At 34.9% G+C, this 14,121-nt stretch overlaps 1 non-coding gene across 1 annotated transcript; it reads left to right on the forward strand.

Annotated features, from left to right (window-relative positions):
- The first annotated feature begins 9,372 nt into the window (after window positions 1-9,372).
- LOC129228794 (U4 spliceosomal RNA) lies at window positions 9,373-9,513 on the forward strand. The gene has a single exon (XR_008580978.1). It is a non-coding gene; the product is annotated as a U4 spliceosomal RNA (small nuclear RNA).
- The last annotated feature ends 4,608 nt before the right edge of the window (window positions 9,514-14,121 follow it).

Raw genomic sequence — 14,121 nt, forward strand, 5'->3', positions numbered from 1 at the left:
TTTATTTAGGTAAACCATGCATATCTATGAGAGAATGCAAAGTATGGAAGTTTAAAAACGGTTTGTTGCTTTGTTATTGAAATTAGAAGTTGATGCTTACGCTAAGCCTACATTTTCAGAGTTCATGGCGGACAGTTTGTGACTCAATAACTTCATAAGTTATAAACGTACACTTGAAAAATAAATATCTCCATATTCTATTAACAAATCTCTATTGGGAAATAGCAAAGTAAAAATTTTTAGGATCTTTTTTTTGAATCTGAAATATTAGCAAAGATTGAAATTTTGCCAATTTACTTCAGATTTTAATTCACTCTTCCAGCTCTTTTAATGAAAAAATAACAGTAAAAATGATTCAGATTGAAAAACTATCTATAACTGACTATCTGCTCTAATTTCGTAATTGTTTATGAATTTCTTGATGACGAAATCGTACTTTAAAAAATCAAAAATTTCCGAGAATTTCATTTTTTTCTCTATTTGAGAAGAAATTGAAATGATTGAAGATGAGGGAATGCTCTAAATTTACTCAATTTTTTTTTACGTAACACATTGAAGTGTCTTTTAGATGCTACTAAATTTTAATCATTGGTATCAGCGTATTTTTGTTGCTAGAGTAACTTGAACTAAGGTAAAATTTCATTAGTTACTTCTTTTTATTGTAAGTTTAGCAAAACTAACCATTTCTTTCGTGTTTCATTTTCTCAAAAGCATGTTTATGAAGTACTTTCTGAAATGTTTCCTTAATTATTGTGTTGAATTTTCCTCTCCATTCGTGATATAGGGAAAAAAATAGCTCTTAGAGAACATACTAAGTTTAAAGATATGGGCAGAGGACCATCTCGTCTAATTCACAATAGCATTTGAGATTGGGCTATGAGTTTGAGGAAATTTGTTTTATCCATGAATAAGATATTTGACGAAATACACTTCAACCCCTTTTGGTTTACAGGGGTCTAAAAATGTCATTTTTGTCATTTTTCCGATTTTTGAGGGGCTATAATCTATAAAGGGTACACAAAAACACTGCAACAGTTACATATTCTTTTTAGCATGATTCCAGTAATTAGTTTTTGCCGTATTTCATTTTGTGTTTCCGTCCCCTACGCGAGTTATCCCCCTTTGAAATGAGTAAAAGTTTTACATTTGACCTTGAACTTCAACCTGTTGCCATTATTTTAATTATTAACTTACAGCTACGTAACTCAGCATGTAAGACTATCAACTTATGCACTTTAAAAGCTTTAAATTAACTATCATAAATGTAATTCAAATAGATTTTGGCCAAAATGCAAAAAGTCCCTTTTTTGACTACGAAAATCCCTTTTGATGACCTCTAAAAAATCAAAGGTCCAGTTGAGAGAAAAAATAAAAGTGGTTTTAAACATCATTCATATGCAGCTTTAAGGGATATGAATTTCACAAAAAATTTTTAAAATGGTCGAGCGCACGCATTCGTCAAATCTGTATGGATGACCCATAAAACACAAAGAAAATGCTATTTTTCTGAATTTTATTTTAGGTTTGGAAAATTGAAAACCAATTTCAAGTTTCTTCAAGCAAATAGTAGAAACACAGCTCTATATTCTTGCAAAATTTTAAAGTTGTCTGATTTTTCCCTCATTTGAATTTTTGTGTCTATGTGAAGGAGAAAATCATCATTTTACAAAATGTCACTAAGTTTAAAACTGATTTTGAAGACAAAGGAGTTAAAATACAACTTCAAAAGTAAGGTAGTTTTTTTATGATACTAAGCACATTATTGGGTATTAATTTCAGCAAAGCTAATGCATTCCTTAAAGATTGAGATTGAAAATTAAAATGCTTAATTATGAGAAAACTGAAATATTTTCAGTTTTTGAAACTCGGTTAAAAGTCAACTATAATACCTTTGAAAATTTTACTGATATCAGATTAATTACTCTACTCCATAGATTGCAACAACATATAACTTTTATGTTTTCATTAAATAGTTAATAAGATACAAGCCTTCAAAAATGCAACATTTAGCATTAATGAGAATGCTGTTCAATTTGACTAATTTTCAATCGCATGTAACTATTCAAATAAAAAATATTAAGCAAAAATATTTTAGATATTTTTATACAGGCACAAAAGGAACCTGTATACCAAATTTCATAAAAATCTGTTACCATACAGCCACCACTTTTTTGTGAATTTTGCTCATTGCGTATGGAATGACCCTTTTATAACATTTACATCTATGGTAACACCCATCTGGGACCTCCTGGACGTTTACGGGTTGCCTTTTCTTGACTTTTAATTATAGGTATGAAAGATTCACCACCATACCTAATTGCAGTGCTACCTTCGACCCACTTTATAGTAGTTCAAGCGTATCAAGAATCTTTACCTTTCCTTAAATTGAAACAGCGTGCTTAGGTGCCAAAATATTTCATCCCCTTTCATATTTAGAATAAATAAATGAAAAATGAGGAGTGGTGATCAGTAGCGTAGCTACAGTGTTTGCCGCCCGGGGCGGTTCCTCAATTTGTCGCCCTTTCGTTGGGAAATAGCCTATACATTAAACTGTCAAGGGTGTTTAAATTGAAACTAGAAATTTAAATTAAAAAAAAGACATAAAATTTTTCTACAAACTTACAAAAGAAAAAAAAAAGGAGGGGGGGGGGTCCACTCTTGGAGAAAATTGCTAAATTTACGTAAAAAAATCGAAAACATAGGCAGTTTTTGGTAAGGTGAAGGGAGAGGACGGATTGGGTTGCGTCCAATTTTTTTTTTAAATCTAAATTCTCTTAATGTTTCTTTGTCGACGTTGGGGGATCGGTGGGCACCGCAAGAAAATGTTCCGAAATCAAAGTTTTAAAATGAGCTTAAGCTACTTTGTGTAGAGGTTACGAAAATCGGGAACGGTCGGATACTCAATTCGAAAATTTTCAGCTCTGAAATATGCAATTTTAGGCTATCTTTGACAGCGCAATTGCATGTGTATTTTAACAAGGCAGTTGCAAGCGTTAGGAGAGGGAGGGGCGCTGAGGTTTCTTACTGAAGTATTTTTTAAATTTAAATTAATTAATGGTAGTTTTAGTGATTTACTGGAATGGGGAAGGTTCGGCTTCTTTCTTTGAAAATTGTTCAGCACCAAAGTCTCGAAAGCGCAATTCTAGGCTATCTTTGGTGACGTTAAAGGGTTTTTTAACACCTAATGGTACCAAAAATGTTGTGAAGTCAGTAGGCGCTCTCATGGGAAATTTCCGTAGTTGACGCCCGACTTTAGGCTTTGTTTGATATTGATAATGTTAGGGGCAAAAGGGGGCAGAGGCAGGTTTCTCCTCCCAAAACCTTTTTTCAAGCTGAAGTTCATTTTAAGAATCTTTGAGGAGGAAAAATTAGCGAGCTATCCCACCCAAGCTAATTTCTATTAGCAAAATTTTGGGCTGTCTTTGTGGACCTTAGGAAAAGGTCCGAGGAGTTGGGTTTTTCTTCCTCGGAAATTTTTCAAAATGGAAGTTTCCAGAACTCAGTTTTAATCTTCGGAGACGTTAGATGAGGAAGGGACGGAGGGAGGGGGAATTAAAGTACCGTTCTCGGAAAAATTCCGAAACTGAAGTCCTAAAAACGTATTTTAAGCTATCTTTAATCACGTTAGGAGATAAAACATAGTCAAGGTTCAAGCGCTGTTTTCGAAAATTGATATTGAAGTATCAAAGTTTTAAAAACGTAATTTTAGGCTATATATAGATGCTTTAGAACAGAGGGTACGAGTTTTCAGAGTTAAAGTATATATGTGTACTTTTTGGCTGTGTTTGTTACGTTAGAGGACAGGGTTCGGGGTTCTACCCAGAAAATTTTAAACATTGAGGTTTGAAACCGTATTTCTAAGCTATCTTTGGTGATATCAGGAAAAGAGATGAAAGATTCCCGAGCTCTCCATCCTAAAAACATTTGAACTTTTACGCTGTTAGACTACGGAGTGGATGTGGGAGAGGTTCCCAACCGGAATTATTTGAAATTGAATACGCTAAAAAAACTATTTTAGACTATGCTTGGCCAAGTTGAGGGACCAAACCAAATGTTGAAAATGAAATTCGCTTTTACCTTCCATACGGAATAGACTAACATGTGATCCAAAGTTGTTGGATAGATTTTCTACTCTCAAAGGCGAGAAAATAGAAATCTCTTTTACTTCTTTTGAATTAGAGAACTCTTGTAATGTAATGAATGAGAAATCAAAGTAAACCTGCAACATATAAAGCCACCCATGTGATAAGCAACAAACTGTTTTGTGTACCATTTTTCCAATCCCTCCCTTTCTTACTCTTGTCACCATTTTCTTGAAGTTAAAAAAAAGTTTTTGTTTCACTAGGATGTTTAAGAAACTCTTTTAAAATCCATAGTGTTAACTCTCTCTTACAACGAAAATTGGAAAACTTCATTGTTTTCTACCTCTTGGAGTTAACTTCTACGGTCTAAAAAAACACTGGTCCCATGACTGTCCGCTGCCACCCCCTCAGAAAAAAAAAACAAGGAATGGTACTGATATGCTATCAAGAAAGAGTTTCGAAAGCTTTTTAAAGGACACAGAAAGTATTGTATAAAAGTAATTTTAATCTGGTATGGACACAAGTCTTACAATTCGAAGATATTCTTTTTGCCTGCAGTAACAGATTGAAAACATAATTTTCTTATCTGAAAAATACGTTTATTTTTTAAACATCAAAAGGGTTAATTTGCCGCCCCTCAAAAGGTGCCGCCCGGGGCGGACCGCCCCCTCCGCCCCACCCTAGCTACGCCACTGGTGGTGATACATACACACTAACATAATGCTCTGTTTATAGTGAGGTATGTACAAACGTACGCAGTCAGTGATGCTGAAAGGATGAAAGTACATTCACGAATTATTGTATAGTAGTCAATATCATAACCGAAAACTTAGCATCACGACTCCTGTGCAAATATTTTCGTGTTGAGAGCGAGAAATTCGCTTTAGCTCTAAAATTCGTTGCTCCTGAAAAACTCGCGTTATAGCCATCGTGTTGTAGCGGGAGTCAATTGCAGCTAGTTGATTGGTAAACGTGTTTACAGGGTGTCCTGAAATAGACTGACTATTTAAAAAAAAGTAAATAACTGGGGAACGATTAAAGACAACAGAATAATTCTTACTGAAAATTCATGTGGCGGGCTGTAAATTTTTTTCATCCAGAGTAGCAAATTGTAGATCAAAAGGTTTGCACTAGATGGCGCGGCAAATAGTAAGCACGTAAATTGAAGAAAGATAGAAGATTACATCATAATTTTCCAAAAATATTTTTAATGAACAAAATAATCAAACAATATTTTCAAAATGTCTACCATTGGCTGCAATCATATGTCGCTTTCGAAGGAAAAATCGGTGAATTTCAATTATTTTTCGACTACGACTTACTATTACTTACTATCTAGGCTTTGCTCCATCTACTGAAAAATTTTTGAACTAAAATTTGGAACTGGGGAGGGGGGGGGGGGATTTGCAGCGCAACACATAGGCATTTACTGCAAGAATTTGTTTTTTGTCATTAACCGTTTCCCTGTTATAAATTTTTGAGAACAGTCGGGCTATTTCAGAACAATCTGTACTTCCTCTTATTCAGTGATGATGTGAAAAACAAAGATATTTAATCATTTTTAGAATCTATACATTTGCTTAAGTATGTATTCTTAAATTTTCCATATAACACTCGGGCAGTTGAATGGATTGTGGAACTGTTCAGTAAATCTGCAGAATTCATTTGAGGTACGGGGGCAATTCGGAAAGTAACCATCGTTTGGGCGTGGCGCTGGAAGTACGGTTCGGAGCGCCCTCAATCAAATTCACGAGCAATCTGTGATTCAGTAAGCTTCCAGGTGAGAGAGTGAGAGTGTTGTAGGACCAAGCGTTTGCTAGTTATAGCGTGACAAAATGAGTGCCGCCATAGAAATTCCCGCGAAATGTGAGGTGCGAGGAGTAATAAGATTTCTTTTGGCCAAAAAAAAATGTCAGCAGCGGATATCCATCGTGAATTGTGTTCCGTAGACGGCCGAAACATTATGAGCCCTCACACTACTGTAAGAACGCAAGAGCTTTTGAGCAAGTTCAAATGGAATATGTTTCCCCATCCTCCCTGCAGCCCAGACTTGGCTCCTTCTGATTACCATTTGTTCACTGCAATGAAGAAGTGGCTTGGGGGACAGCATATCGCTGACGACGAGGAACTTAAAAGCGCAGTGACACATTGGCTTAACTCGCAGGCGGCCGCTTTTTATGCAGATAGAATTGATAAATTGGTAAAACGGTACGACAAGTGCCTAAATAATGGCGGCGACTACGTTGAAAAATAGAGGAGAGTTGTACCTTTGATATGTAAATGAATGTGGTTTTCCTCTGTGCTGATTTGTCTTATTTACAGCGATTTGGAGGTTACTTTCCGAATTGCCCTCGTATTAGACGCAAGAGATGGATTTATATGAAAAACTTTGGATTCGCAAACATTAATGCCAAAACTGAGTCGTAAGTCCAACTTCAAACCTTAATCAAAACTTAGAAACTTTTAAAAACCATATCTCACTCAATACCTTCAGTTTTGTTAAGGATTTTCTCTTTCAGTGTGGAGGGGAAGTAAGATGGACGTGTAAGAATTTTCACGTGTTGACCACTTTTACTGGTTAAGCACAACTGCCTGACACATACGGTTTTTATTCAAGGTATGACACTAACGAGGTTTTTGCTTGGTGCTTTATAATTTTTCCGAGCTTTATTTATGACTAGCGGCACCCGCACAGCCCGTAGTAGAAAATTAAAAGGTCGTTTGGTTCGCCTGTATATTTACAAATAATGGATGATAAATTTCTCGCCTATTTGCTATGGCTATTTGCTTGCCCATGTTACGGTTTCACGTTGTGATAATTTGGTAACTAACTTGTCCATGTTATGATAATTTGCCCGGCAAAATGTTCTTAAAATTGGAATAGAAAATGAACAAAATCGTATTTACGAAAAATCGCTTCGAGGTGCACATCCCCATGCTATAAACTAATTTTGTGCCAAATTTCATGAAAATCGACCGAACGTTCTAGGCGCTATGCGCGTCACAGAGATCCTGACAGAGAGAGATCCATATATCCACATATAAAGACTTTCGACTTTATTATTAGTAAATATGATCACTATCACTCTAAAATGATTTTTAATGTGTCCTTGTTAGTTGAAAGTATTTATTTTTTGATTTTTATTAATATTCTTTTAGAAGTCTTAGATTTGAAGTTTTGCCGGCCGCCTTGTCTAGAGTTTCAGAGACGTCTGCGATGGAGAGATCCCGACTCAGGCATGGATGTACAGTCGAGTCCCGACTTACGCGAGGGATGCGTTCCAAGATTCCTCGCGTAAGTTGAAATTTCGCGTTGTGGAAAAATATATGCATACAAATTTTTTAAAGCATACCAAATACTTTTAGGCACTTATAAACACCCCTCAAACTGCTCTAAAGCATTCCTTAACCATTACAGCTTCTTCCATAAAGAACGGAACTTTTACTGTATTTAAAAAATAAAAAAACTTATTCAACATGAAATACTTAAGATGCACAAAATGAATGATCAATGGGATTAAAAGATATAAAATAAAACAACACGGTACGCACTGCATGCAGTAAAATTAAAATGATGCACAAAATAGTATAGTACAGTAGATACAGTAGCAATATTTACGAGTTAAAAAATGAGGATACTAGTGATTATTTATGCTCCAAGATCAGATCGTTTTTCTTATCTAATACATTTTTAAATACGCTTCACATTTTATTTAAAACGTTTCAATTAGTGGCTACATCTCCTCTATCTGATCTTTCTATTAATCCACAATGCAAGAGCCCGCGTAGCTTCCATTTTCATAATTTTTACTTTGCTAGACTGCTCTGCAAGCTTCAATATTGAAACTAAGTTCTAAACTTTTTCGGACATGTTTTTGTTTTGACTTTTAATTGTACATATGGAAGATTCACTCATACTTATTGTCGCGCTACCTTCGACGTTTTGTAATTGTTCAAGCATATCGAGAATCTTAACCTTTTTAATTTTTTCTTTATCAGAAACTTACTTTTTCTTCACATTTTCAAACTTTAGATGAAGGTGACACAAAGGTGCCATTATGGTTATTTGATGTACTTGACTAATTTGGCGTGGGAACTTTGACTGTCAGTGATGCTCAAAAGGACGTAATAACATTCACGAAATCAATATTTAGTAGCTAATAACGAAGCTGATAATTCCTTCTAAAAAAATTCATGTTGTGGGCGAAAAATTCGCGTTAGCTCGATAATTCGTTACTCGTGAAAAATTCGCTTTATAGCCATTTCGCGTAAGTCTGATCACGTTGTAGCGGGCGTCGACTGTACTTTCGCTTTCTGTATGTGAATACGGTTGCTACCTTATAAGCGGGTCCTTATTTCATGTGTGTACCATAGAAGTCGGACTTCACACCTTAAGTACGGAGCAGGGCCGTGGTAGCCTGATCGGTAAGGCATTGGACTCGGGACCGGAGGGCCTCGGGTTCGATCCTCGCTGGTCGAAGACCCACCGTCGTCATTAATGGGGACTGGGCGACGTTAAATATGCTCGTGGTCTCAATGTCCTCCAAGTGAAACGATACCTCTGGGGGTGCTAGTACTAGGTAGCTATTAGCTCCTGGGCTAGTTCTAAATTCTCACTAACTGTTCGATCCAGTGTTGGTGCTGCCATCTATCGGTATATAAAAATAATAGAGGCAAGGCACATAGTATGCAGTCCTCGACATAAATGCAGTTGAAGTCAGTTGTGACTCTTGAATAGAATAGAATAAGTACGGAGCAGTTGGTAAAGTGAAGCAGCCCACCCCAAATTGCTAGCCTAGTTGGCACACGACAACAACAATAACAACATTTGAAGTTTTAATGTGGATGAAAGAAATTTATGTTCTTGGTCACAGCGGGTAGGTACAGTCATAGAAAATAAATTTGATAATGTTCTTTTCGCATATTTAGAATGAATAAAAAAGTTTACCAAAGCTGAAATGTGTGCTAAACTATAATTTTTTAGAGTAAGGTTCCAACTACAAAGCATAGAAATTCGGTACAAAATGTTTCAAAATCTAGCTAAACTCCATAATTGAGAAAAATTGATAAGAAAGCATCAATTGTATTTGTCGGTTAAAAAAGAAATTTAAATGGCCAATCAGTAGGAAAACCATAAAACTAGATCACAATCATGTTTTCTGTTTTTGTAAAAATGGCAAGTCGATTATTCCTAAAACGCTAATGGGGGGGGGGGGGATCTTATTATATTTACCACCAGTTTTTTTTCAGCACAAATTAAATATAAATATCCAAAGCTCAATTCTTCGTCAGCTTTGCGCAGAGGCAGTGTCATAGCCAATGAGGTTCTACCGAGGCGTGACTATTGCTAGTTGAAAACTTTTCCCAATACCCCGCCATGTCGACGTGAAATATCGTCGGCATAGGCAATTTTTGGGAGCCCCTTCGGGGGTTGCATTGAAAGAAATCAGATTGAAGCTCACAGGAACTCGATTATCAAATATACTGTCCAAATAAGTGTAAGACTTAAATTACAGCTTGAATTCCAAAAGGGGTCCTTTTGAACACAAACTTATTTTTGCTAATTGCTCTTCTATATATATACGAACACCTTAATCCTTTCCTGCTTTTTCCTTAATCATTGTGCTATATAGATTTTAAGAAACAAAAATTTTTTTGAGCCCCAGTCGGAAGGTCATACCTAGAATTACGGGAGTGTCATTTTGACCCCTTTGAGAAAAAAGAAAGGTTAATGCATTTCATCTCGATATATTTTTGTTCTGTAAGCTATATTTGTTTTGCCAATTAAGCAACGAACAAAAAATAATATAAAAGGGTGTCTGCATAATATCACACCTGCAGTGAAAATATATTTTAGGCACAGACGAATGATTGTAGGTTCTGCTAGATGATTTGCTTTTTTATTCATTTTTGATAAAATAGTTTTATTTACGTGACTTTTTGTTTTTGAAAAAGCATATTATTGTTTCGTAAAAGAGGGCTTAGGCAAGGAGAAATTGTAAAAATGCTACAAAAACTGGACGCTCTAGATCAAATGGGAAGGAAGTACTCCCTGAAATTTCCTCACACCCCCCTCTGGCCAGTATATTTTCTATCTTCCACAATATTTTGGACTGAGCAGCTAAATGGTTGAATTTTGTTCAGGACAGATTCAAAAAAAAAAGTATCAGAGGAAAGAATTTTCAATTACATTTTAGGAGAAGGAGAAGTCAGAGAGGAACACATACTAAGTATAAACAAACTTGTTCTAGCTGTAAGTAAATTTATGCAAGTGCAAGATTCAGTGGAGTAAAAAAAAAAGAAAGAAATGTCAAACAAAGGAATGTAAGGATAAAAAACTTAACTTTGTGCCATTGTAAGATATCTGTACGTCGATTTTGGGCATAGAAGATTACAAAGATTACCTCGTGCGAAAAATGCTGCACAGAAGAAAAACCTTGTAAGTACAATTATTTGTTATTTTCAAGTTTAGTAAAAACAAAATAAATAAATAAAATACCATTAATCTACCTAAATATTTGGGTTCAAAACTGTTTTCATCAAAATTTGATAAAATATTCACTTAATTTATTGTAGATTTCTAAAATGCTCTCAATGAAACCGAAACAACGCTAGATATTTCAATATCATTAAAAAAATATTTTTAAAATATTTCATTTTATAGATTTAAAACTTCTCTATCTCAAAACAAATAGTAATTATTGTAAATTAGTTTATTTTAATTTCATTTAAAAATATATATGACGTTATGTAGGAAACTACGCCGATTTCTTTAGCTGGGGTCAACATGATCCCCGCCGTATTTCTAGGTATACAAAAACTGCCATAATTCTAAATGATGACATCTTTTCTGCCAGCTGGTGACAAGATAGCAAGTAAAACATCTTGTGTTAGGTGATTTCGAGATTGCAAAATTTTCTAAAAATAACATTGTGTGAAAGCTTATTAATTCGAATATGAGAGTGGTCAATTAAAAGGAAAAGCTTTTGATCCAAAGTTTTCTTTTTTTTTTTCAGCGGGGTTTTGGGGGGGGGGGATTAAATATAGCAAAATTTTGCTACTGTGCAAGTTAGTTTCGAGATTATATAATAGAACAAAAATGTAAAAAATATAACAAAAAATAGTTGTCATAATTCTTGGAACACGAAAGCAGTGTAATTAATGAAACAATAGCTTCAAAATAGTATTGATAATTCTCTCTGTGAAGCTAATGTCCCCCCCCCCCCCCCAATTTCACTTACTTTTTATAATTTCCAACTACAGGAATAAATGGCACACGAAGAAGGTGTATATTAGTATATCTGTAATTAAATGAAATCATTTATATTTCCGATTGTTCATAAGCTAGCGGTAAAACACTGCGATGAAAAATATCACACGATCCTAAACTCTGAAAGACCTTATATTCGTTTGTATTAAATGAAGTAATGATCATAACGCACTAAAAGGAAAGTAGAACAGAAATATAAATGAACAAAATAGTTTTACAAAAGCACAAATATTAGACGCGTAAATATCATAAAGAATACAAAGTTGGATTTTTTTTTAAGTAAAAAAAGGAAAAATAATAATGTATGAAAAAAAGCATAAATTTATTGGAAAATTGTCTGTGTCCACGTGTGTGTAAGTCTGTACTGTATGTGTGTGATCGGTTTTTTGCGGACGCTCTAGAATATTGCATGAAATTGAACGGAATTCGGTACACATATGCGCCTTCATCCTTTTAAAGAGGCGGGTACCAGTAAATAACTTGATTATCTGTCACCAGATGGCATTATATGAAATGAATTATCGACGCGGAAAAATGACTGAAATTAAGAAGACGTCTCGGAATAACTAGGTGCAGCGCATGCGCTTTGAGTGCACAGTTGCTTCAGAAACCTCAGTTCTGCGAATCCCAACTGTTATGGATTATGTCGCTCGATGAATGAATTTTAGGCCATTGGAATTTCGCCTCCTTATCACGCTTGATCAGCGGGTTGTTAGCCGTAGACATGAAAAGAATAACGCTGTTGCTGTTAATCAAATTGTCAGTTCAGTGTTTAATCAATGTTTAATATTCAGTGTTTTGTAAATTTTGTATCCATTTTTATTAATATTTCATCAAAAGTGAATAAGTTCTGAAATTCTGCTAGAGAATAGTATTTATCCTGTGTGTTGGACCTTTGATCACCCCAGAGGGAAGAAGTTTGTAGACAGTGAACTTACAATTTATTTCAAATCAAAACAAGTAAGGTTTAACTTTTAATGTATCTTTATGGCCATTAACATGCACAACAGCTTGTATACATGTTTCGTTATTGCATTTAATAAGAGTTAAAGACGTTATGCAGTTTTCTGAATCTACTGGATTCATATATCTAAAAGTAAGTATTTCAAAGAAAGGGAGAAATGAAAAAATGAAAGAAAATACAGTTATATGTCAATGTAAACACATTGTTCCAATGTTTTTACCCTTTGAATTCCATTCCTGCATTGTAAGATTGTATTAGCGAGTTTAGTGCTCGTCAAAATTTATTAGATTTAACTAATAACTTCAATTTAGAAATTATAGCCTTAAACTGATCTTGCAGTTGAAATGAAGTTACCAAAATCTGGTTGTTTGATATCCTTGTAAATATAACTAAAACTATTGTAGTTGATAGCTATCCCAATGTAAACAGTCAAACCTCCTTGATGCAAAATTCACAAGACCATGATAGTTATTTTATGTAAACCGAATTTCATCCTATCCAATAAATGAAGTGATTATTAACTCATGTGGTCCAAACAAAAATTTCATGAGAAATGAAACTTGAAGTAAGCGATTTGGCATTCACAAGGTTTGATTGAGTTCCATAGCAGCGGGTGTCCTCCCTAAGGGCAAGGGCGCACCCTCCTAAATGAGAAAAATATGCCTCAAAACACTCCCTCCTAAAAATTTCAATGGCACAGTCCACGCCATGACTTTCCCCCCTCATAGGTGGGCACCCCTGTCTATAGTAAAATGTACGTTAATAATTATAACTTATACAGTCACATCTTATTAATGCAAAATTCACAGGATCAGGATAATTACTTCTTGTAACTGAATTTAATCTTGTGTGATTAATTATTTTTAATTGTTAACTCATAGGAACAAATGATCAAGAGAAAGTGAAACTTCAATTCCAGCAATTTTGCATTAACAACATTTGATTGTTCTATAGTTAAAAGGATTTAATGATGGAAAATAGTCATTGATTCTCGAATTAATGCGTTATATTTTGTGTTGGTCCAAATCATTTTTAGTCTTCTCAGACTGGCGTATGGCGGATGCAGAAATTTTTCAACAAGGCGGTTGATTTTTAACTTGCCTCTTACATATCTGCTTTACACATGCTTAAAGGGTATTTGTCGTATCATTTTTTCTAAATTCTAAATTCCCTCCCTTTTCTGTTGAAAGAGGCATTTTTAAATTGAATTTATAACTTCGTAATTGTTCCGGAGAATGTTTGGAAAACAACTCCGTAGCAAGCAACATCGAAGGTCGTTTAAAATTGCTTTTTGGAAGTTTCAAAAATTATGGCAATTAATTCACTGAACCCATTTCTCTCCCTGACTACCTGAGATGTTTACAATCTCATCTGTAAGACTTACATTTTGCAAAATGCCTGGGGGAAAAGCCTCCAGACCTCTCTTCCTTACATCACCAAAGATCATATGAAATTGCCTTGCTGAAACTTTAATTCTAAAAAGTCTCTGAGAGGGAGATCTGAATCCTGTTTCTCTCTTAATGTCATCAAAGATTACCTGCACTTGTGTTTTAGGACTTCAACTCCGAAAAATTGCAGGGTCTCTCAAGAGAGGGGGGATCTCCCCTTCTTTGTATTCCTCTTTGGACTGGCAGCAGGGGCGGCTCGTCACTATGGGCCGGGTGGGCCAGGCCCACCCAGAAAAATTGTACACAACTAAATTGATCATGTAAAAATAACGATTAGTATTTCACTAAAAAAAATTTAAAAAACAACAAACAAACAACCGATTGGGGACATGAAACATTTTGAGTCTCTAACACTCT

This window comes from Uloborus diversus, chromosome 8 (assembly GCF_026930045.1).
Source record: "Uloborus diversus isolate 005 chromosome 8, Udiv.v.3.1, whole genome shotgun sequence".
Taxonomy (NCBI): domain Eukaryota; kingdom Metazoa; phylum Arthropoda; class Arachnida; order Araneae; family Uloboridae; genus Uloborus; species Uloborus diversus.